The sequence below is a fragment of the Tiliqua scincoides genome, chromosome 3, assembly GCF_035046505.1.
Source record: "Tiliqua scincoides isolate rTilSci1 chromosome 3, rTilSci1.hap2, whole genome shotgun sequence".
Taxonomy (NCBI): Eukaryota; Metazoa; Chordata; class Lepidosauria; order Squamata; family Scincidae; genus Tiliqua; species Tiliqua scincoides.
This window is the reverse complement of record NC_089823.1, coordinates 111,288,195-111,313,686: the sequence shown is the minus strand read 5'-3', so window position 1 is coordinate 111,313,686 and position 25,492 is coordinate 111,288,195. Positions and strand designations below refer to the sequence as shown.

The window sequence follows — 25,492 nt, the reverse complement described above, 5'->3', positions numbered from 1 at the left end:
TAGTTCATTCAACACCAGCTATGTTCACCAAAAAGGTGAAGGAAACAGGACTAAAAGCTTTGAGCCTGCACTTGATCCAAGCACACCTGCTTGCCATGCTCCCCCCAATATCTTGGTGTTCCTGTGAAAAGGCCCCACATGCACACAGCTGCACATGTGTATGGATTCTCTATGCAATTGGGAACCAGTGAGCAATCAGGATTCCTGATTGCGTTGAGGAATCATATGTCCATAAGATACTTTCACACCAATGGTAACTATGTGGATACCAGTACAGGACTAGTGAGCACACTGTTGGTGTCAGAGCCACTGGGTATGGTCCCAAGCTCCCTTCACATACTCACTGAACATGTGAGGAGGATATGAATGAGTGAATCATCCATCTGATTACAACATCTTCAACCTTATTCTTGAGTAGCTTTACTGATTGCAGTTTGAGTATTAGAGGAAATGGCTTGGAAAGAATCTGCAGTGAAAACTTATGTGAATCTTGTCTGGAAATCTTAGTTTGTCCCACTTGACACATCACTGCTGCAGTGAGTGAAGATGGCAGGAGAAAGGACAGCAACTACCTGGTACTTTCAATGATAAACTCTCAATAATCATATTTTAAAATATCCTTTTTGCTTGTTTTTATTCTGCAATTTAAAAATAATAAAGTTAATAGAATAAAAACTGCCTGTTGGTACAAAACAGAACCAAATCTTCCATATTCACTGTAGGGGGAACAGAAAGAAATTACCTGGAAAAGTTTATGGAGTATATAAACAGCTGTTTGGCTTCAGCTCAACTAAAGAGAAATTGTTGTTCAGTTTAAAATAAGTCACTATTTTTAAGTGCCATTCATAGAGGCACATGTCAACATAGTTGAAAGTTTGTGTAAATGCACACTCCCAACTCTTCAAATTATTCCTGTCTTGTAAGTGTAGCATTAATTGTTCAGCTATGAGAATCCCACGCCAGCTTATTATCCACTGGGTGTTAACTGCTCATACAATTCCTAGCAAATTACCAATATCAATCGACTGAGTTTTGTCTTTGGCGTCTTTCTCTGAGTTTTGCTCTTTAGTTGACGTTACACAAGTTCTCTCTCTCTCTCTCTCTCTCTCTCTCTCACACACACACACACACACACACACACTTTTCAGCCTCTTTGTTATGTTCATCATAACAGCCCAGCAAACATACCCCTTGCATGCCCCCCAGCCCATATTTGGACATCTGAGGCTGACTAAGCTGTTGAGCTGGTTGACAGCCTCCTCTGGAACTGGGAAGAGAAAATGAGGTTGTAGGAAAACTCTGGTCTGAAGCTGGTTGCAAGCAAGCCAATTCAAATTCAAGCCAATTCAATTTAATTCCAGGAACTTAGGAGATATTTTATCAAGTAGAAGTAATTGAGCAACTCAAAAATAAGCAAGGCAAAAATGCTATTTCATGTGCCAGAATTTCCCAAGGGGGAAAAAAGGCACATATCAGGGCAACCCTTTTACAGAAGCCTTGTACAAAGAGTAGATTGGGTACATGTGATACTTTTTCTTGTATGCTGTTTAGTTTTTGGGAAAAGCAGCCTAGGAGGAGAGGAAATTTTTAAAAACATGTTCAGTATATTTGGTGTTCAATGTATTTATTTAAAAATATACAGATTGAGCAGTTGGGAAGCAAGAAGGATTATGATTGTGTGCTCCCGCAACCAACAGCACACAGTTGTAGCTCCCCAATATTGTCTCTTGCCAAACAACTCCAGAAACTCATGCCCAGAAACTAAACTCAATTTGTTCAGTTACTGTGTAGGAAATCCCCTCTCACTTGGCTTGCAAAATCTTGGAAACGTATACTAGAACAATGGAAGTGTCCAATCTTTTGAGTTCAACTCTGGTAAACATAACTGGTTCAACAGAACCTCAGAATCTGGCAGGTGTGCCTTCAGTAAGTACCCCTATCTAGAAGGCAGTTCCCAATGCCCTATGTCACTTTCATGTGACCAGGAAACAGAACAGATAGTGCTTAAAGTTATCAAAAGGTTTGCTGTTCATCCCCTGAGGGCACCAGGGGAGGGAGCCATTTTAGGCTTCAAATTCTGTGTCCCATAGTGCACTGTTTTTATTTCTGCCATATAAGTAAATGGATCCCATGCACTTCTAAGGGAAAAGTGAAGTGCTGCACAACGTTGTGGTGCAGTGGTGAGAATAATATTTTCTCCCCACCCTTGACATTGCACAATTTCTCCTCACTGACAGCAGGGAATTCCTCCTGCAGGGAATATAATGGGTGTCAATTGCACCATGGGACTGTTGCAAAATGCAGGTTCTCTCTCTGCGTGCTGCGTACCCATTATAAGAATAGCCTTCTTACTAAGAAATGATAATAAACCCAATGCAAAATTGAAAACACAGATGGCTGCAGACACACATGCCCTCCTTAAATAAAAGGGGGGAAACATTTCAGCTTTTCTGACTGACCCTCCCATCTCCTAGAGCAGCAATTTTCAACTTTCTTCATCTCATGCACACTAACAAGGCGCTAAAATTGTCAAGGCACACTATCGGTTTTTTGACAATTGACAAGGCACACCCATTGATAGCAGGGGCTCGCATCCCCCATGAGCCCTACTAACAATGTCCCTCCCCAAAACTTTTGTGGCACACCTGCGGAACATCCATGGCACATCAGTGTGCCATGGCACAGTGGTTGAAAATTTCTGCCCTAGATCATTGTGGTTGCAATTTTTTGCACATTCACCTGGGAGGAGACCTCAATGGACATCCATCCCACAATGGAACATTCCACAATGAAACTTACTTTTGAGTGAGCATATAGAGGTTTGTACCACACAGAATACTTCCACTGTAAACTACCTGAGTACCAGCAGTGCAATGCCAAGAGCCTGACATATCTGCATTATTAATCATTTAAAAACTATTTGACTATCAACACAAGTCACACGTAACTAGAGTGAAAGGTTTAGTAGTCAAGGACAGACCCTTGGGACATTCAAACCCTGAACATTCAATCTATTGAAGCTTTGATTTCTACAATGAAGCACATAGTGGAATGATTTGGAAATCATTTTTAAACTGTGTTTTCCCTACCTCAACTCCTGAGCCCTGCAGAGAGCGAGCTGAAAAGCAAATGCTTGTGAAAAGAAATCCATTTAGCGGGTTATTTAAAACTACAAAAATTCTGGGCTCTCCCTATTTAAATCTTTTTTTCCCCTTCAAGTTTCAAATAGATACATTATTTAAACTGCTTTTGCTGCTAATTCAATTCATAACTTGAACTCATGCTAAGGCTGAGCTACATTACACTTTCAATACATGCTGGAAAAATAAAAACCAAGAGACCTTTCATTGAATGGAAAATGACTCTCAGCACTCAGCTCCTCCTAAGCAAATGAACATGTATTCCAGGAATCACAATTCCACATGAAAGACAAAAATGGGATAGATGGGAGGCTGAGTGGCTACCACTGAGCTACAGCTATTTGCACTAGGCTTTCAAAAGCTTCATAATAACATGACAACAATGCTGGGTTTTGTTATTAACCAGTAAAGAGACTTGCACTTTCGAGGAAAGTGCTAGAGAGCCAAATTTAATAGCTGCTAATGAAATGAAAAAGCTAATGAAAGTCCAGTCGGCCTTCAGAAGGGAAAATAATGTTGTGATGCTGTGCACATTATGTACTTAAGGGTTCATCCGCCAGTGCTGAAAGCTCATTTTGTCCTAACAAACTGCCCATTTTGAGCAGTAGTAGCCTAAGATCTCAGGCATTGCTCTCTCTCTCTCTCTCTCTCTCTCTCTCTCACACACACACACACACACACACACATGCACCTGTCAGCATGGATCGTCACTGAAAAGCACTCCACCCATATTCAATTCCAGTTCAAGTAGCATGCCTTTAGGAAGACTGAGTGGTTGCTGCCAGGTGCATGCTGATTCATGGACTGGCATTTCGCACATCACTGTGGATGGATGCACTAGGGCAACAGCTCCCAAACTGTGGATCCAGGATCCACCAGTGGGTTGTGACCCAAATTTTGGTAGGTCGCAAAACTGACAGGGCAGATTAGGTTATGTGTATCAAGGGTTAAACAAGCTGCTACTTAGGGGAGGGAGTACTGTTGTCCAATCACCATCACAGCCACACCCCTTGGCATTTATAAATCAGGCAGCTGCCTCTAGGGCCTCTAAAAAGTTTGAGAGCCATTGCACTCGGGCCTTTGCAGTGACATACCAAACCATACTCAGTTTAAACCATTTCTGCCCAATGTTGCATATACACAACTGGGACCAAATGTGTACACTGCAGGGCCAGGCAGAAATGGGTTAATACAAGCTGGTGACAGTCACACAACCGTTGGTCTGTTTTGGATAGCAGCCCTTGATAAAGATGAGGGATGGAGGAGAGTAACTGAGCCCTTAGTCTTTACCATCTTTAAGAATGTATGCAATGTCTATCCAGCATGAACAGAGAGGTCCATGTATAAGTGATATGCATCATTATATGTGCAACCTTTAAGCCCATCTCAGAGTGGAATTATGTTAAATAAGTGCAAGGCAACTGATGGAAAATGGCAGTCACTCTAATGCGTATTACAACTTTATATAGTGTTTGGATGGCATTATGCTGTAAGCTTCCTTGCTTCACATCACTGACCGATGCTGTTGGAAATGAGGCAAAGCACCGCGTACTGGTGTCAGAATACAGGCTAAGTTGTATAACACATTGTAAATGGGAAAGAACTGGACACGGAGTTGCATTTTCAGTAGCAGCCTTGCGTTCCTTAAGTCATTGTTTCACCAGTAGTAACAAAGTAAGCTAGGTTTTGTGAAGAAGCTGAGAACTTTAAACCTAAGGTCCACAATTCTAAATACATGGTTGGCAACCTTCAGTCTCGAAAGACTATGGTATAAGCCTACAGCACCCAGTATTCCCAGGCAGTCTCCCATCCAAGTACTAACCAGGCCTGACCCTGCTTAGTTTCCGAGATCAGACAAGATCGGGCATGTGCAGGGTAACAGTTGCTGCCAAATGCATAGCTTGAAATTATTCACACTGAAAATAACAGGTTGAGTAAGAAGGTGCCAGATTGCAAAAGCTGCTGAGCACAGGAGGAAAATTAGACATTTGCTTTGGTACATACTGCTTTCTGCAAAGAACACCTTGTGCCTCAAAATAAGGACCAACAGATAGCCTGACATTACAGTACACACTATAATGTTACAGTCCCCCAACCAACAACATGACAGATAAAAGATGGGGAACATAAAAGTCTTTGAGAAAAAATGCTGAAATATTATGCCAATATGATTTGGAATCTGTTCCAGTAATCAGTTAGAGCCCAATCCTGGGCTTGGTGCCACGGCTTCGTGCCGCTGCACACTGTTGCAAACGTGCCATAAGGCACATTTGCAAGCCTCACCCCTGGGCTACCGCCTGTGTTAGCCCAGCGCTGGCCGGTGCTGGACTGGTGCTGGGTCAGTGTGGAGCAGGTGCCCAGCCCCCACTGCTCCCGCTGAGCATGGTAAGTGGGGGCGGGGAGGGGTGAGGTGGTTCTGGGGAGGGGGGAGGGGTGTGTGAAGGGGAGGCGGGGGCAGGCAGGAGACGTGCTGGGGGAGGGAGTGGGGAGGCAGGAGGCGGGTCCAGTGGAGCTCTGCTCCACTGGATCCTGTCTGCTCATGCAGGCCTTTTGGTTGGTGGTAAAGTGAGTAGCCCCAATGTGGGGCTGCTTCCCTTACCTGGGAGAAGGGGACAAAAGTCCCCTTCTCCTGAGGTGCCTCCTGCGGTAGCCCAAGGTGCGCAGGATCCGGCGGCAGCCGTTCTCGGTGCCACTGAGGTTGGGCGCCCGGGCAGCTAAGCATTGGGCTGTGAATCAAGGGCCATAAGTTTTATGACATTTAAGACAGAAATTCTGACATGCATGTATGTGCAATGAAACCTTGGTTTATCTGTAAATGTGCCTACAAAGTAATTTGAAAATGTAGTTTCCCAGCAAAAACTAGTAAAACAGATCCATTAAAATATAAATTTTTCTTTTCATACAGGCAAACCTTAATAGATGTTGCATTTGGCACAGACAACAGCGCCAGGGATTCCTTGCCAAGAATTTTTTTTGCTAAATTTTTTATTTCTGAAAAGACCCTCACAACCCAATGTGACAGAAAAGTGAATATTGGTGATCAGGTAACATCAGAATAAGGAAAGCTTCTGCTTGTAGCCATGTTGCTCGGCCTGAGTTACAAGGCCTAGCTATAACCAATTTCTAATTAGTGCATACCAGATCTGGGAGAACTGTGGAAGAGGCCGCTTCACCAGGCCCTCAGATATGGTACCAAGCTACTAAATTGGTTCCAAGGCCAACTTGATTAAGAACAAGGTACAGCTGTGAACTTCTCAGGTTGGGAGGGGGGATTCCACCATGAGCAAGGAGGCTTGTGGCACGTCCACCCCTAGAATGTTCGGCTGGATCTGAGTTCTAATTAGTGGATGGGTCAGGAGACCTATAAAGGTGAAAGGAAAGAGCTTTCCTTTGTTCCAGCTTTGTCTCTGGCTAACGGGGCCAGAACTTTGACCATTCTAACAAGATGGACCCGCCTTGACTGCAGCAGGGATGGGTTAGACTGGACTCTGGAAATGTAAGACTTTGGTGAGTGATAGTTAGAGTTAGCTCTTTATTGTCTTATTAGTGCTGAGTATTGTATTGATATGCTCTACCCTAAATTCTGAAATCTATGACTGATGCAGTGTTGTCTGTATAACTATTCTTTAAATCTATATTCAATAAATCCTATCTATTACAGATAGAGAGATTGAGTTGGAAACTGGAAACCCCAGGAACAGGAATCTGCTCCTAGGTTCAAGCCGAGTCAGAGGGGCTCAGGCTGGAGCACGGCTTCGAGGGGTTTACCAAATTGGCCTGACTACCAGGACTGAAAGCTCTCATGGTTGGAGAGCAATTGGTAACTGAAACTGGAGAAGACTGAGAGGTGTTAAGTGGCTGGATGGGTTTATAACCATTTAACTACCTCTAGGGGCAATAAACGGACTACACCGCATTCAAGGGGAGGGTCGTGCAGGCCGTCGCACCCAATTTCTAAAATTTCGCAGTTTCAAAACCGCAAATGAGGCATAGTGACGGCTACAAAATGTAGCTCATGAATCTTGTCGCAAGCTTGTGGAAGTGTATTTGGGTTGGCATGTAAGCTGGAGACTATGGGAAGGAGCAGTTTGGTAAAGTTTTTAAATTCAGGAGCTAGATTTTGCAAACAATCTGAATGCAAGTTGAAACTCATGGGACACAGCATGTAAAATGGGTTGCACGTACTTTGCTTGCTTGCTGAAAAAGAGTTCAGGCTGGCTGAAGTTTCTAAGTCTCAACAAGTGGAATTTTCCTGTTCCTTTCCCTCCCCTTTTCTTTTTTTAGTCAACCAAAGATTGGAGATACTGCCAGCAGAACAAACAAAGAGGCAGTTTAACAACCTAGTCCTATCCTAGGCTGGTGCGCTGGACTCAGGGCTAACAGTGCAGCATCCACTGCATCAAGTGTGTGGATCAGGGACTAGACCAGTCGGGAGAGATAAGAAATGAAAACTTTACTTGTATTCCCAGCCACATTATGGTCTCTGATGGGACACCTCAGATTTACTCCAGCTCTTTTACTGGCAGTAGCTCTGAGGAACCTGCTGAGGGCATGTCTGGGCAGGGACGGGTTCATAATAGGGCGGATGCCACTACTGTTGCAATCCGCCCTGTCCCGTCCCACCTTGATCCATCCATTTGCCAGCGGCTAGTCACCACTCTACCAAGGTGCATGGTTTTTGAGCTGCTGCACCACTGGCCATGCAGCAGCTGCCAGTGAAGAAGCCGCTGTGATGGTGTGGCCCTTGTTGCTCTGCAACTGTGGAACAGGAATGGGCCATTAATCACCTCTAATGAGACTGGGGGCTGATTCAGATGATACTATCTGAGCCACCCCCTTCAATTAAAGTCATCCCTCTCTTGGTGTGCCATTCTGCTTTTAATTGAGCAGATACGTGCATGGGGGGGGGCAGAGATCCTCCACACCACCTCTGGTAGATTGCCTACAGTTATAGCTTTAAAAAGAAAAAAAAAAAATTATGACCGTTTTACGACCTTCCTTTAACAAAGACAATATTGACACAAGAAACAAACTCCAAAAAGTGTTTTAGCAGCTAATCAACAAGAATCAAAGAGCATCATCTTCTCCCAGTTCTTAACCTAACCTAAGTATCTTTCATCTGGCCAGGAGCAAATTCTTCCATTGGGCTCAAGGGCCTTCTTTTCCCAGCTGCTACTTCAGGGAGGAGAAATAAGAAAAAATTCTTTTGAAATTTCCTTAACAATTTTTTTAAAAAATATGAAAAATAAGAAAATGCCTCTAAGAAAATAATAAGGCTAGCTCAGCCTATTATCACATCCCCCCCCCCCAAAAAAAAATCTAAACTCTAAAATCACAAGGCTCAGATGACACACCTCTCTGATTAGGAAGAGAACAGTATGCTGAGAGGGGCCGTCAAAATGTGCATGTGGATCTTTTTAATTATGTTTGGGGGATGTCTGTGCATGTAGAGTCTTGCTCAGACATTTGGAAAAATCTAGCATTGTTTCAGTGCAGCTGCAACTACTGAGTTTTGGGTTGCTGGGTGCAAAGGGTGGTTATTCCGTGCAATTCTTTCCTTTATTCTCCTAATAGAAATGGTTCAATGTATTGTTGTTGCAGTAAGCCTCCTTGCATTTTCTCTGCAAGGAAGGCAGGATCTAAATGTTTTTTCAAACAAATCTTTGAGGTCATGTTCTACATTTTGTACCTCATTTATAGCATTTGTGCATCATTCTTTTACATTTATTTATTTACAAATTTATACCCCATTTTATAGGGCAGTCAAAGCAGCTTTTTGAGTAAGGGATTCAGTGACTCAATGTGCTCTCACACTTGTCAAATAAACCTATCTGTGTTAAGGTTTTCTTTTGGCCCATTCTCGCCAGGTCCCAGAATGAATCACCACCACCCTATCATGAAAGTGAGGGACGTCTCAGAGGGATCACAACAGCTCCCCTTGCAATATGGTTCCCTGGCAGCGCTGGCTACTGAAGAATGCCAGGCCAAGGAAGCCAAGCTATCGTGACTATTCTTCTTATGTGGTGCTGCCCACCAGGATGCTAGGGCGGAAACTGTTCAAATGTGTTTTAATGTTACCACATGTCTCAAACTTAACTCTGTTTCAGAGAAAGAGAAACTCTACAAAACCTCATTTCAGCTAAGCTTAGTTAAGCTCCTGCAGAAATGATTATAAGGGGGGAGGGCGGGAACACATAATATTAATTGTAGCATTCATGAATGCTCAGCAAATCAGCCACCCAGTTATCGTCCTAAATTAAGCTTTCAACCTTTAAAAAAAAAGTCAAAAACTTGCTCTCTTCACAACATGGTTCAGAATAGCTGATAACCTTAGAAGCTGAAGAGGAACAATTTCTGAGATAACAAATGAATTTTTCTTCCTTAAAAAGACACAAACACAACCCTTTCCTACATATTCTATTAATTCCAATTCTTCATGTTTTTGTGGAACTTTTACAGATGGGAACATTTGTGTCACTAAAAGTAATTATTTTTTGTCCTTTTGAAGTACACTCACTACATCCAGGTATTTGAAAAATCCCTGAGTTTGTGAATGAAAAGTTTTCTGGGATTATATTCTCATTATAAAATGATTAGAAACTGTTTCACCTTAAGCCCAACATCACAGAGCTTCATGCTTCTGAATACATTTCACCATGCAAAAATGCTCATCCCCAGGAAGAACAATTTTAACTGCACCATGCCAACATGACAATGTGCAAGGTTCACCACAGTCAGCCACTTCCCATTTTTACTCAAGCTCTGCTCCTATGTAGTTGAACAAATCTTGTCCATGAAACTATGGCAGCAAGACAGAATTCTGAATTAACCATTGTACAATTTATGTTTTCCTATTCTAGTGGCTTGGGATGCAATAGCAGATACACATGCAGTCTGGTCCCATGTATGCTTACTCATGGGGAGGGGGTGTCTGAGGTCAGTGAGATCCCTGGCTGAGTGCCCCCACCAACAGGAGAACTCAGCAAGCTGGAACAACCTGCTAAATCCTCAGTATCAACCCACCACCATTGGGGAGGTTAAGAGAAGCAATTGCCTGCTGTTGCTGTCCACCATCTGTTATTGGCAAATTGGAGGTGGGGAGAGTAAACACTAAATAGGGCTTTGCTCCAGAGCTCCCACAACCTGTCTCAACCCCTGTTGATTCAGAAATAGGTCAAGCTTGGCTTAGGGTGCAAGTATGCATAGGGTTCGGTTTTACACTGTTTAAATCCCAGTAGAATAAATAGGGTTTAGCATTCCCACTGTGACTCAAATTTGTAGACTGGCTATGCTGCTACTTAGCTTCTCTATGCTAACCTCCAAGAGGGGCTGTTGTGGAAGCTGAATTGCACTATACACCAAACCCATAACCAAATCCATATTCCTTCTCCCTATCCCACATTAAGCCTACCAGTCTTGACCACTTGGCTAACAATACCATATCCTTAGAACAGTCTGGGGTAGATGAAATAACTCACCAAAAGCTAATCAGATGAAGAACCAAAAAAAAAAAAAAAAAAATTCCTACCTGGCTATCTATATGCCAACTTACTAGAGTCAGACTACTCCAACAGTAGGGTGAAAGGGGATCATGGAGAGGCTCAGCCAAACCGAGTCTGGGAAGGTGAACAGCCAACCTAGTCATGCTGGTTCCTCCCCCATTCCCCTAACCACCCAGTGGGGTACTAGGAATTTCCCACTTCGCCTAGTGCAAGAGAGGAGGCAAGATGCCTCTGCCTTCAATTTCAGTGGCTTCAGGGATGAATTCAGGGTTGAATTCTCTCAGGAGATTTGCAGCATCGATAGCACTGATTACTTTCTGTGCAATTTATTTAAAGGCTGGTGAATGACTACTGCAGCTTTGCAGATGTCCTTGATATGTCACCTGGCAGAATGCTATCAAAGGCTGCGCATCCTACATGTTTCTATGGTGGAAATGTACAGGGGTGCCCCCATGTCCGTGGATTACGTATCCACAATTTCACTTATCCATGGATCAGGTCTACGCTCCCCCATGTGCACCCTCTCCAGAAGGAAGGAGAGCTGAACTCCTTCTGAGCCCAGCAGAGGCCATGTGCATCTACCCGCAGCCTCTACCAGGCTCAAAATGAAGATTATAGCAAAATAAATAAATAAATAGTGACATTTCAGTGTCACCTTTTCACTGTTTCAGTCACTTTTTTTGTGTGTGTGTGCTGTATTTGTCATTCTGAGCCTGGCAAAGGCCGTGGGAGAATGTGTGAGGCTTCTACTAGGCTCAGAAGACCCTCTGGAGGCAAGGAGAGCATAGTGTGGGGGATGTTCCCTGGTATCCATGGTTTTATGTAACTGCTGGGGGTTCCAGAACCCCCGTGGAGATCAGGGCATGCCTGTATCTGGGAATGAAGGTTGGCCTGCAAGTGGAAAGGTCCAGCATTATGGCCTATATCTTTATCAAACATTGCTACACAATTCATTGCTACAATGTACAGCACTCACTGAAGTTGGTATATATGATGTTGTTCAGTCATGAAATTGTGTCTGACTCTTTTTTTAAAATTTTTTTTATTAATTTCCAAAAACAAATATAAACAAACACACATAACACATAACATGAAAAAGAAAACACACTTCACTAGTTGTTGGCATCCTTCAGTCTCGAAAGACTATGGTGTCATGCTCTGAATGGTGGTTCTGGAACAGAGTGTCCTCTCCAGAGCGCGAAGTCTGGGTAAAGTAGGTATGGAGGATAGGCTGTTACCCATGCAGCAAATCCCCCCTCTCCACGTTGCTGAAATGGTCCAATGGAAAGACAGATGCCAATACGGCTGGTTCCAGCGGCGTCGCAGGAGTTGCCAGAACGTGACTGTGTTCAGCCATGAACTGCCGCAGGGACTCCGGCTCCGGATTTTGCCTCGAGGTTGACTCCTGAAGCCTTTTCCATAACTGGATGTAGCCACAAGGCAGTGGAGGTTTGGGATCAGAGTTTTCCTTCTCTCAGATGAGCTGCCTTCCCAGGCTGACGAGTCCCATCTACCCGGAGGCTGTTTAGTCGCCTCTTACGACAAGTACAGCCAAACTGAGGGCCTATTCTTATCCCCAGCCCCCAGGGGTGACACTTCACTACATACACAAAAAAAGGGTGCAGGAAATCATTTATCATTATTATATATCACTAAAATTAATAATCGTTACATATCCCTAATCAATTTCCTCTTCTAAATTTACCTCTTAATATCACCTTTCATTTGTCATTCATCTATCATATCATATCAAATATAATGTATATATATAATACGATCATCTAAATGCCCTGTCATATATTTCTAAAACTTCATTTTCAACCAAGCATAAAAGGGTTTCCATTGCTCCATTTGTGTCGGTTTTCGTTGTTGGTCCAAAATTTCTGACAGTCTGTCCATTTCCGCCACATTCATTATTTTCTCTATTAATTCATCTTTCATTGGTATTCTAAAGTCCTTACAATATCTAGCATATAAGACCCTTGCCACAGTTAAAATCATAATAACTAGGTACACATCGTTTTCTTTAACTATAATATCTAAAGTAATATTGAGCAAAAATAATTCAGGTTTCAGCGGAATAGTAAATCCAACAATCTCTTGTATTAGATTTCTTAACATCCTCCAATAAATTTGCATTTTTTACATGTCCACCACATATGATAAAACGTTCCTTCTGTACATTTACATTTCCAACTACTATTTGATATATTCTGTTTCATTTTTAACAATCTTGTTGGTGTCATGTACCATCTATAAAACATTTTACATATATTTTCTTTGAGATTTGTTGCTCTAGTAAGTTTGATATCATGCTTCCAGATCTGTTCTCATTGATCTATTGTGATATTATGGCCTATGCTTTGCGCCCTTTTTATCATACATTGTTTTACTGTTTCTTCTTGCATCTCAAAGTCTAATAAAACATGTACATTTTTTGGATATATTTTTATTTTGTTTCTAGCAATAGTCTATCAAATAGTGTCTGTTCCATATAAAAACCTTCTTCTTTATCTCTCCCAAATCTTGAATCTAATTGTAGGCGAGTCCACCAATTCATCTCCACTCCTCGCCTTGACAATTCTTCTTTTGTCTTTAATTTCCCATCTTTTCTTACTAAATTTTCATATCTTATCATTTTTGTTGTCTCTAATAAATTTGGTCGGGTATATGCTTCCAACGGCACCACCCGTTGGGGGATTTTCCCATACATCTGTCTTTGTATTTTAATCCAGATCCATAATAAGACTTTCCTTAATATATGGGTACTAAATCGCTTATATTCATTCGCTTTTCCATACCAGACAAATGCATCCCCATTCATGCCATCCCCATTCAAGATCATGTCCTTCCAATTTAAGGATTCTTTGATCCTCTAATGCAGGGGTGCTCAAACTTTCAACTTTAGGGATGCTGGACCTTTAACAAGTGTATAGAAGAGAGAATTGCAGCAGGTGCAACTTGTCATCCCACAGATGACAAGCTACACCTGCTGAAATTCTCTCTTCTATACACTTGCTAAAGGTCCAGCATCTCTAAAGTTGAAAGTTTGAGCACCCCTGCTCTAATGTAATCTACTCTTTAATCCAAGATAGTGCCGCTGCCTTATAATACAAAAACCAATCAGGAAGTCCCATACCTCTTCTTAATTTCACATCTTGCAAAACCTTCACTTGAATTCTTGGCTTCTTTCCTTGCCATATAAATTTTGAGACAATTTGATTAATTTCTTTAAATATATCTTGCTTCAAAATTACCGGGATTGTTTTTAAAAGAAAAATTATTTTAGGCAAAACATTCATTTTCACTGTAGCAACTCTTCCCAACAATGAAAGTTGTAGTTATTTCCATTTTATCAGATTTTTTTTATTTCTTCAATTAATTTCAGGTAATTATCTTTCACTAATGTACTTGTTTTCTTCATCAATTGAATTCCTAAATATTTTTTTTCTTCTTTAAAAGTTGTTAATTCCTCCAGCTCCTGTGTTCTCTGTGTTTTCATATTCTTTGTTAACATTTTTGTTTTTTTTTGACGTTTATTTTCAATTCTGTCACTTCAATATATTCTTGCAGCACATCCAACAAATTTTTAACAGATTATAATGGTTCTTCAATAAGCACCATAATATCATCCACAAAAGCCTGGATTTTAAACTCTTCACCTCTTATTTTTAGTCCTTTAATCTCTTCTGTCTTTCTCACTTGATTCAAAAATGTTTCCATAACCACTATAAACAACAGCGGAGAAAGCCAACATCCCTGTCTGGTTCCTTTTTCAATTTTTATCTCCTCTGAAAGTTCTCCATTTATTTTAATTCTAGCAATCTGATTCTTATATATGGCTTTGATCATATCTATAAACAGAGTTCCTATATCCATCATTTGAAGTTGTAAAGTCATAAAGTTCCAGTTCACATTGTCAAATGCTTTTTGAAAATCTATGAACAACATCGCCATTTGCTTATCATGATGTACTTCATAATATTCTAAAAAGTTCAATATCTTCCTCATATTGTTTCTAATTTGTCTTCTTGGTAAAAAAAACCCTGCTTGATCTTGATGGATAATATCTATCAAAAGCCTTTTTAACCTTGATGCTAATAGCGTTGCAAAAATTTTATAATCCACATTAAGTGAGATTGGTCTATAATTTTGAATCTCTTCTTGATCAGATCCTTCTTTATGTATAACTGTAATTATTGCTTCTTTCCAGGTCTCAGGGATTTTATCCTTTTGCTGTATTTCTTCTATCACTTTTTAAAATGATAACAACAATTCTTCTTCAAAACATTTATAAAATTCAGCTGGTAATCCATCGCTTCCAGGTGATTTTTTTGTTTAGCAATTGCTTCTGAGATCTCACTAACAGATATGGGTTGATTTAAAATTTATTTTTGCTTCAATTCATTGGTTTTTTGTAAATAATCTCTTTGAATATTATTTGGAATCCCTTTTTCCATATATAGTTCTTTATAAAATCTTTTGGCAATATCTGTCATGTCTTTTACATTTGTAATCTTTCTTCCATCTTCATTCTTTAATGCATAGATATATGTTTTCATTTTCTCTCTCTTTAGTTTATAAGCCAACCACTTTCCAGTTTTATTGGCATTTTCAAAGAAATTTTGTCGAGCAAGCACAAGTTTCTTTGCTAATTCTTCAGTCAACAAAATAGTCAATTTGTGTTGTGTCTCTCTCATTCTCCGTTTTATCTCTATTGCTATGGCATTTTGTTTTGCCGTTTCAATTCTTTCTCTAGTTCTACATACTTTTTCTCTTTTTATTTTCTTTTTCTTGTGCCTTCCCTTATTGCTAATCCCCTAAATACAGCTTTACTGGCATCCCAGACCATAGCCATTGGAATATCAGATGTGAGATTATCTCTGAAGTAATATTTTATTTCTTCTTTCAGACTCTTTTTAAAATTTTCATTCTTTAAACTGTTAATATTCAATCTCCATTGGGGTGGTTTCTGGGAAGTTTCAAATTTACTCATTACTGGATTCTGATCTGATAGTATACTCGGTAATATTTCCACTTCTACTAAACTTTTTGTCCAATCTCTTGGTATCCAAATAGCATCAATCCTTGACCATGTCTGGTGTCCATGTGAATAGAAAATGTAATCTTTAGTTTCTGGATATCTTGTTCTATCAAGTACATCTCTTCCGCTAATTGTAAAAAAGTTTTAAGAATTTGTGTTCTCTTTTTTTTCTTTCTTTCTCTTGCTTGTGACAATGTTGAGTCCATTTCCCTATCAAAAACTGAATTAAAGTCTCCTAGAATACAACACTGTTCATATTCTTTAATTCTTGTGTCTTTATATAGCTTTGCAAAAAATTCTTGCTGATTTTCATTTGGGACATATATTCACAATTAAGACTCTTGCCTTTTCTTTTTGTACTTCCACCATCAATATTCTTCCATCTTGTGATGCATATATTAATTTTGGTCTCAATCTTTTTTTTTCATCTGAGGCTACAAAAACTTTTTCTAATTTTTTATTCACCAACAATGCCTTATTCATATTTTTGACATGCGTTTCTTGTATACAAATTATATCCATATTTAATTTTTGCATTTGAAGGAAGACTTTCTTTCTTCTTTGGAGAGAATTTAAACCATCTATGTTGACTGAATAGATGCTCCAACTTCGTTTAGTCATCACATTTCTTTTTATTAGTCTTCCTGTCTTTTTGTCTTTTCTTTATTGCTACTGGTGAGCACCTCTTACTCGCTCCCCTAGGCTCTTCCCTCTCTGATTCATCGATTGTTTCTAAGTCATGTGGTATCTTTTCATCTGATTCCATTTCTAATCTATATTCTCCTAGTTTTTCTTCTCAATTTCTCTTCCTTTCTTATCTCGTCTTTCATCACTGTGCTCAAGACGTTTTCTGCTTTCATTGTTGAATTCATATTATAGCTCTGTGTCTGATACTGAAACAACATACCTTCCGGAGAAAGCCATCTGTATGGTACTTGCTTATCTCTTGTGTCTGACTCTTCATGACCCCATGAACCACAGTACTCCAGGCCCCCCTATCTACCACTAAGTTCTGGAGTTTGTCCAAATTCATGTTCATTGCCTCTGTGATACTATCTAACCATCTCATCCTCTGCCGTCCCCTTCTCCTTTTGCCTTCAACTCTTTCCTAGCATCAGGGTCATAGGAACAGCCCCACTGGATCAGGCCATAGGCCCATCTAGTCCAGCTTCCTGTATCTCATAGTGGCCCACCAAATGCCCCAGGGAGGACACAAGACAACAAGAGATCTGCTTCCTGGTGCCCTCCCTTGCATCTAGCATTCTGACATAGCCCATTTCGAAAATCAGGAGATTACACATACACATCATGGCTTGTAACCCATAATGGATTTTCCCTTTTCTAAAGGTCTTTTCTAAAGAGTCCTCCATTCTCATGAGATGACCAAAGTATTTAAGCTTCAGCATCTGGTATATATGTATATTCTTTTAAATATTTTACAACACTGAAGTTCATGGCCTTATCTATCATTGACTTCCTGCAGGACTGGGAAATTGAAAACTCCAATAATTAACTGGCTTTATCTTACCTGACGCTTCACTCACAGCAAAATCTGTGGTAGGCAAGTCACAAAAGTAGTGTTTACAGCCATAAAAAGGTAATGCAATCATAAACTATCAATATTCCGCTCCCCCAACTTATGACTGTAAACATCACTGTTGCGGCAGAACTGAAAATAGAACTCGGGATTCCTGACTCATGTTGTTCTGCAGATTTAAATAAAAGACAATATTTATAATCCGTTCTAAGGCATTCAGGAATGGGCCTAAGATAACTACAAATGGAAATCTGGAGTGCGTACAGTTACCATTTATCCACCAAATGTAAGATAACCATGAGATTCATAACGGATTCAAAGAGAAGAAGAATGACTATGGATTTATGCAAACTCTTTTTTATGATTTTTGTATATATTTATAATGCTCTTAAACAGACTTCATATTAAGCTTTTCTTTGAAAGGAAGACAGTGCATTATCATTTGCAGGGGCATTATTTGGGCAACCCAGCATCCATCACCAGGTGCTTTTCTCTCCAAGCTTGAACTTAAACAAGCTGCCTCCCCCACCCTGAGCCTCCAACTTTTTAAAGACATGCAGAGTGCAGGTTGTGCTTTCTGTGCAGTAAAATGAAGCATGAGAAAATATGACTGACTATATTACCAATGCACAATCGTAAAACACATAATTGAAAAACAGGAATATATTGTGTGTGACCATAATGCTGCTAATTTTCCACTAGCATTGTCAAGAACAGATGTGCTGCTGCCACGCACTATGTGATACAGCAGCATGTGCAATTATTATCATCTTACAACTACTTTTTTTTTCTCCTTCTTGTCTGTTAAAAATACCTGGTACATCCACATACTGCAGACAACTCTTTTTCCTTGCCAGGGTGGCTATGCAAAAGAGTTGTGGCCTATTTAAAATAGACCACCTTGTCATCACACTAAAAGAACTGTGAAAAGCTGCTGATGGCATTGCAACCATGTGCACAGTTGCTAGAGCAGGGGTTTGTAATCTGTGGGGCCTCCACTCCTAGGGGTGTGTGAGATGCTCCCCAAATTCAGGAAAAAAATTACCTTGATTCACATTTTTGGTTAGGCAAAGACAATTTCTGAAAAGTCTAGAATTTGGTTTCAGTTTGCCCTGACTAGTAATGGGCCAGCTCAAGCCAATAATACAGTTTCTTATTGACCAACAGACTTATTGCTTTTGGTTTTCTCATTTATTTTTCTTGTGCATTACTGATGTCTTCAAATTCCATGAAGTGAACCAATTTTTTTCCCCTGATGGAGATTTAGGGCGCAATCCTAACCCCTTTCCAGCACTGACATAAGGGCAATGCAGCTCTGAGGTAAGGGAACAAACATTCCCTGACTTTGAGGAGGCCTCTGTGAGTGACACCCAACTGCAGGATGCAGCACATGTCCCATTGGCACAGCTATGCCAGTGCTGGAAAGGTTAGGATTGCGCCCTGTATGTGTTTTTTTAAAGTTTGTTTATTTATTTAGGCCCAAATCCTAACCAGCTTTCCAGCACTGGCATAGCTGTGCCAATGGGACGTGTGGGGCATCCTGAACTTGGGTGGCAATCACTAAGGCCTCCTCAAATTAAGGGGATGTTTGTTCCCTTACCTTGAAGCTGCATTGCCCTTATGTTGGTGCTGGAAAGGATTGTGCCCTTGTTTATTTATTTATATTCCGCCTATGTTCCACTTTTTGCCATATATGTTTAATGTAATTTCAGAAAAATAGCAAATAATATGTATTTGAACTATTTGCTATTTTTTTCTGAAATTAAACATATTTGGTAAAAAGTTTCAGAAAAAATAGTAAATAATAATAATAGAAATATAACCAAAACATCCCCATTTTCATACCCCAGGTCTCTCTGGAAAACCCACATAATATCCTACATCCTTTCTTTTCCCCTTATAGTTCTCCCCCATGTGTGCATGGTATGCGTGTTTAAATGCAAACCAGTAACAAAAGTATTCCTACAAATAGCCATTTTCTGTTACACAGCTTCAAGTACTTTCATTTGTTTCTCATGTGTAACTTTCCCTCTGGTGCCAGAAATCATGAGCAAAACCAAAGTGAGTTATTGGGGAAAGAGCTTTGTGATTCTGAAGTCAGATATGTGATGTTCTCACAATAATTTCACTGACTACATTAATACAACCTATTAAGATTTGTTTGGCAGTTCATTTAAATAACACTGGATAGCAAAGATGAATTCTCTTCGCCCCTTCACAAAGCTAGTTAACATTTATGCTGTCAGATGACATAACGCTGACATCCACTGAGCCAACGTGTATTTCCTAGTTTCAGAGAAAAAACATATATTTTACCAGCTTGAATTCATTTCTCTGGTCTATATGATTGATTTAAAGCAAATGGCTAAACAAGAGTTTAAATGAATTTACAATAAGAGTTCCCATTCAGCAGACCTTCTAGAGCTAAATGGAAGTAGATCCTATTGAATATCGTATGATTCATCTATGCATAATCTGAAATAGCACTGCAACTCAAGTCTGACAGCCAAAATAGTAATATGCACATGAGGGAGGTTATCGCCCACACAGCCAGGACTGCATTGGTGGTTTTTGTTAGGTGAATTCATATCCATAAACATTAGGACATGGGAAGAATCATGCTGAATCAGGCCAAGGGCCCATTTACTTCTGCATCCTGTTTCCCATAGTGGCTAATCACCACAACGTGACAACAAATTCCATATATTAATATAGTAAATTATTCATAACATTGAAGTCACCAATTTACATTCATTCCATAACATTTCACAGTCAAAAATATGGATGCACTTGTTTTCAGGGATGCACGAGTATCCCAGTATTTGGTCAGAAACTGATTTGATCTTTGGTGCACATCTCAAATGAATGTCCACAAAAGGTCCAGCCATTGTGCGCCATCAGTCTGATTGTTCACAAAGGTTCTAATGCAAGGCTGTCAAACGTAAGATCTGCAGCCTGGATACAGCCTGCGGAGCTCTATCCAGCCTATGTGATAACTTGGCTTTCCCAGCATTGCCCTTTCAGCACTGTCGCTTCTGGGAGGCTCTGGGAGGGAGAGATGGAAAGAAGCGTCAGAAGGCAAGTAATGCTACAGGAGAAGGGGAAGATCAAGAAGGGTGACAGACGGAGGCACTGCCAAGGCACTGGGAGAGCCCAATTATCATTGCAGGCTATCCTTTTAGCAGTGCCACCTCTGCTAAGGCATCACTTTACAAAGTACCTCTCAGCTGCTGAGCTGCAAAGTGACACCTCAACAGAAGCGGTGCTGCTGAAAGGTGGTCCACATGATAATTGGGCTCTCACAGATCTTGAAAATCTGATAGAGATTTGCCTGTGTTCTCTTCTGTCATTTGCCATTGTCATTTCTCTTCTGTCAATAAATTCCTGGGTGAGTACAAAAGGTTGCTTTCTGGCCAGCATCTGCTTAATGACATCACTTCCTGCTTAATGATGTCACTTCCGGCCCTCACAGGCACCACGAATGCTGCTTGGCCTGCCTGTATGAAACTTTTTAAAGTGCCTCAAAATGATGAACTTTTGTGTGCATCAACTATTGGCAAAGTACAGAAAGAAAAAGAACTTTTGTGAGGGGTCAATTCACTGGCAAAGGTTCAAACTTCAGCAGACCCATTTGTGCTCACTTTAATTTTGCTCACAAACATTAAGCAGATGATTTAGTCTTGCAATTTTTTGTTCAGGTTCTTCTGGTAGAATGCTTGCAAAATCTGTACTTATAACACCCGTCTTCTCATACCAAAGATTACTATCTGTTCCCCCACTCCTACACATTGCTGAAGGCACCACTCTGTCTCTTGGATGCTGAATTCATTTGCTTTGCAAGAGTCAATTGAGCGTTGCTGTTTTTTCATTACAGATTTACTCAAAAGTCACAATTCAAAATATATCTCAGGAACTGCAGGCAGCATGCTGCACGAATCTTAGAGTTCATGTGCATCTATTAACATGTACCACCAACACATGACTCTTCTTTCGACAGTGAACTAAATCCAAGAAAGATAAAGCTTGCAGCTCACCCTAAAAGCATTATAACTAGGGATTCTCAAATCCCCCAAATAGGGACAAAGCAGAGGTGGTGATTTTCCAGGACAAGTGCCAGGAAACAGGGAATGCCCCTGCTAAACAGTTGTGGAGGATGAGTTCTTCTGCCAAAAAAATAAAAATACACACACACTACCAATCATTTTGCAAAAGCAAATGAAACAGTCTGCATGCTTCACCTCCTCTCTCTCTCTCTCCCCTCACTTCCTTGGATCTTAGCCTAAAGTGTTAACAACCTTGCCATTAACAAACAGGCAGTAATGGGATCTGAACTCATAGGAATTTAGAAGTTGAATTGGTTCCATTGTCCCATTGCTCTCGTGGTTATTCCCCTTTTATTAATAACAACCCACAACCTATGTTCTTGCATTAGAAACCTTCTCTCCTGTTCCTGCCCTTTGTAGATATCAAGACCAAAACTGTTCCATCATTCAAGGCAGCTTCTGTAACTATTTTGAAGACAGTTATCAACTTGTCAAACTCACCTTTAACGTGCTGTTGTGTGCTAAGCATATTCATGTCTTTTAACCTCACATGAAAAGCTTCCTGAATCCTTTGTCATCTTTGCTACTGTTCTCTGAATTCTGAGAGTGACACATTCCCCAAGAAAGATCTGAACAAAGGGCAAAGCTGACATTTAATTGGGGAAAAGTCAGGGCAAAAGCTGAGCGACTGGCTGAGTGAGCGTCAGGATGCTTTCAATTGCTTGGCTCCTGTTCAGTTATTTTGTGCCTCCAAGAAAATGTATTGGCTTAAAGAGTGGGACCAGCTTTGAAATTACCACAGCGGCTGATTCTTCAGAAGGCCACTGAGTCCCACTCCTTTAGAGATTTGCAAAAATAACCCGGATAAATATACTTTCCCTTAAATATAGGACAAGCTGTACGTAAGAGATACCCCTGATTGTGGCCAATGAAAATATGTCAGAATCAGCTATATTATACATGAGTAAGGATAAAATTCTAAAACAGACGTGTGATCATTCTTACTTAGCACTAATCAGCTCAGGTTCTGCAAATTAATTTATTTGGAAAATTAATTTATTTGGGGATCATGCAATGATGGTCAAATTAGAACAATTCCTAAAGATTAGGTCTAAAATACCTGCCATTATTGAACCTCCAGGTTCAGAGAAAATGTACCACTAAATAATTCTTCCTGAGGGCAATGATGCAGGATGCGTTCGTCAGCGTCGGGAACTCAAATTGGTGACTCGGACTTGAGTTGCACAAATGTGTGATTTTGGGTGATTCGGCAACTCTCGAGTGGCGCACATGGAAGACTGAAAAAGACTTGGGTCAGGGCCCCCGTGTCTCAGCACTTGTCCCCATGCGTGCTGACTTGGGTCTGCCTGTGTCTGGGGGGTGCTTGCTTACTGTTTCCATAGCATGGAAAACCTCACGGGGCTCATTCTGACACGAGGAGCAAGGAGTTCCAGCTGGGAGGCATTGGAACTGGGAGGGAGGAGGAGGCAGGAGTGAACTATTTTCCTCATCTCTGATAGGAAGGAAGGAGCGGATGATCATTGGTCAAAGGATGGACATTTGGATATTTTAATTGGCTGAGGGAGAGCAGGAAGAGGAGCCCAAGGGGTTTCTTGCCAGAAGCCCAGGGAGGTTGGAGAAAATTCTTTTACCCGATTCTGCTTTCCAGTCTTGTGGCTACTTCTAGACTCCATTGCTACTTGGGGGACGGAGCCTCATTGAATGACCAGCTACAGTGGGACTAATTCTGAGTAGGGGTGCCAAGGGTCGGGTCATCCTGGTAAGCCTCGCAGCTGCTGCTCATGACCCTCCTTCTGCCTCTCGCTGCTTCTGTCCCCACTCACTCACAGTTCCTTCCAGCCCTCCTGCCCTGTTTACAGATAGGTGGGAACATCAGGAGAGTGTTCAAAGAGAACTCTGACACACACACATACACTCCTTGGTAGCAGTCCAGTTTTTTTCAGCAGCTGGCTTTTTAAGGGGGGGACTCAAGTTGAGTCCAATAGAGTCACTAAAGGGTAACTCGAGACTCGGAAAGTCCCCTATTAGGATTCTTTTTCGAGTTGAGTCGCGGAGGTGGTGACTTGGCGAGTCGACTCAAGTCAAGCCACACTGGATTTTCCCATCACTTGTCTTCTTTAGTCATATGCTGCTGGTGGGCTTCCTCAAAACATTGGTTGTCCACTGTGAAGCAACGTTCTGGGCTTGGTATGATCTGGCAGGGGTCTTAATCATATTTATATTTTAACTACAAACATTGCAATATACATTAATAATTTCTTACAAAACTAGCTCCAAAATGAGAAACATCTCTCACAAGGACACTTTAAGTTTTGTAAGAAAGTAATATGGATATACTGATATTTTCTGTCCTCTGATGAGGAGCACCTGCTCAAAAGTGTTGGGACATTTTTTCTAAAAATTAATCATCCAAATAAATGTGTTTCTGGTATCTGCTGGTTTCAGTCGCTGTTTTTGGGTAGTGGTGCTGTCCCTGTTTGTACTGCTTCAGTCTATCTTCTAAGATGCCTTATATCTATACAGATTGTGAATGTTGCTGAGTGAAATCGATGCGCAGCTAGTCCACAATAAATACAGCCAGATTCATTCACTAAGGGATTAAAAATCCCATGAAATCATCTTTAATGTTTTTTGTTTTTTTCAAAAAATGTAAATTTTTATGGTCAGTTTAATGGACAGTATGAGGAGATGAGCCTTTAATAAGGTGGAAAGTGGAAATGTTCTTAGGTAGTGGATCCCAAACTCACTAGGTTTGTGCCACCCTTTGTATTCACAGGGCTGCCTGTGGTGCCAAATGACATTGTGTGCCCTTTCCAACTCATTAGGCTGATATCATGCAAAATTTCAAGCAAATAGTGCAAGATCTTGTGAGAATCTCACACTATTCTCTTGAGATTTCCCACATTGTTGGCCTAGCAAGCCAGGAAGAAGAGGCCATGTGGTGCCCCTGGAGCCTCAGTGAGTACGGAGCCTCATGGCACACACTTTGGGAACCTCTGTTTTTAGGGTTTGATCCTTGGTGTAAGGAAAAGGGGTGTTAACTTATACCCATGAACATCTGATGGGATATTTTAGCAGACCTATGATTCGCACTTTGTCAGCAGTTCAGTCATTTGAAGCTTTCTGAGAAACACTGGATAAATGCACACTCACAGTGTATACCCCTCTACACAACAACCCTTTAACAAGGGCAAGTAACTATTCTCTCAAGTGTGTTCTGGCAATTGATGGGCAGCAGGAAGGGCCATGCTTTCCTCCTGAATCTGTTCCAGCAGCTGTTAACTCAGCAGGAAGAACAAGCTTCCTCATTCCAAAAACTACCAATTACCGAAAAGACAAACTTATTCTGTTCCTCCAATTCAGGCATCACTATGGATAACAAAATGTGTGCAGGGGCAGCAATAGCTATGCCTTTGTGGAGAGGTGTTACAAAGTGCAAGGATAAAATGCAGAATCATTAGAGATAGAGACGGGGTGGGGTGGCAGAAAGCAGGACACCTTCCCAGCAAAGTTTAAAGAAAAATAGTTCTGCCAAATGACCACAGGCATTATGTGAGTTCAGGTTTATGATCTGATTTGTGAGCTGAACTCAGACAGCAGAGGTGCCAGGTTCCCTCCCCCAGGTTCTTGCAGCCCCAGGCAGGCAGGGAAATCTTACCTAGCACTTGGATGGTCTGCCACATCATCCACTGGATGGATTTGGCTTGAGAGACACACATCACTCATAATAATTAGCTTAACAAAAATATCACACACACTTGTCTTTGTCTCTCTTTTGCATATAAAGACAAAACAGTCAACTACCCACTGCTGTCCCCCCCCACCTTTTCCTAGGGGTGGGGGGGTGGATGTCTGTTTTTAAAGTCAGGATGGATATACCGCCACTATATAGAAATTCATCCTGTTCTTTTCAGAGGCTCATCTGACAAGAAACAGTCAAAAGTCATTTAGCACCTGACATTGATGTAACTTTGCCATGAGCAACTAAAGCAATTATGAGGCCTGGTTTGGGCACAGCTGAACCACCTTGATAAGCAGGCAGTGAAAAATGACACATCACAGAGCCTGAATGGTTTCATTGGCATATCGGTAAATCAGCATGAATGTCTCCAGTGCTCTTCATCTCCCATTATAATAGAATAATCTAAAGAGGGAGGAGGATTTTTGCCCATACCCCCATGGTTACTGAAAGATTGGGAGGGACA

General features: G+C 41.0%; 1 protein-coding gene and 1 pseudogene across 2 annotated transcripts in view; both read right to left on the bottom strand.

Annotated features, from left to right (window-relative positions):
- GPC6 (glypican 6) overlaps positions 1-25,492 on the bottom strand; it is an 853,410-nt gene that overhangs the window by 460,950 nt on the left and 366,968 nt on the right. The gene's annotated exons all lie outside the window — the stretch shown is intronic.
- LOC136646598 (5S ribosomal RNA) lies at positions 4,914-5,030 on the bottom strand (annotated as a pseudogene).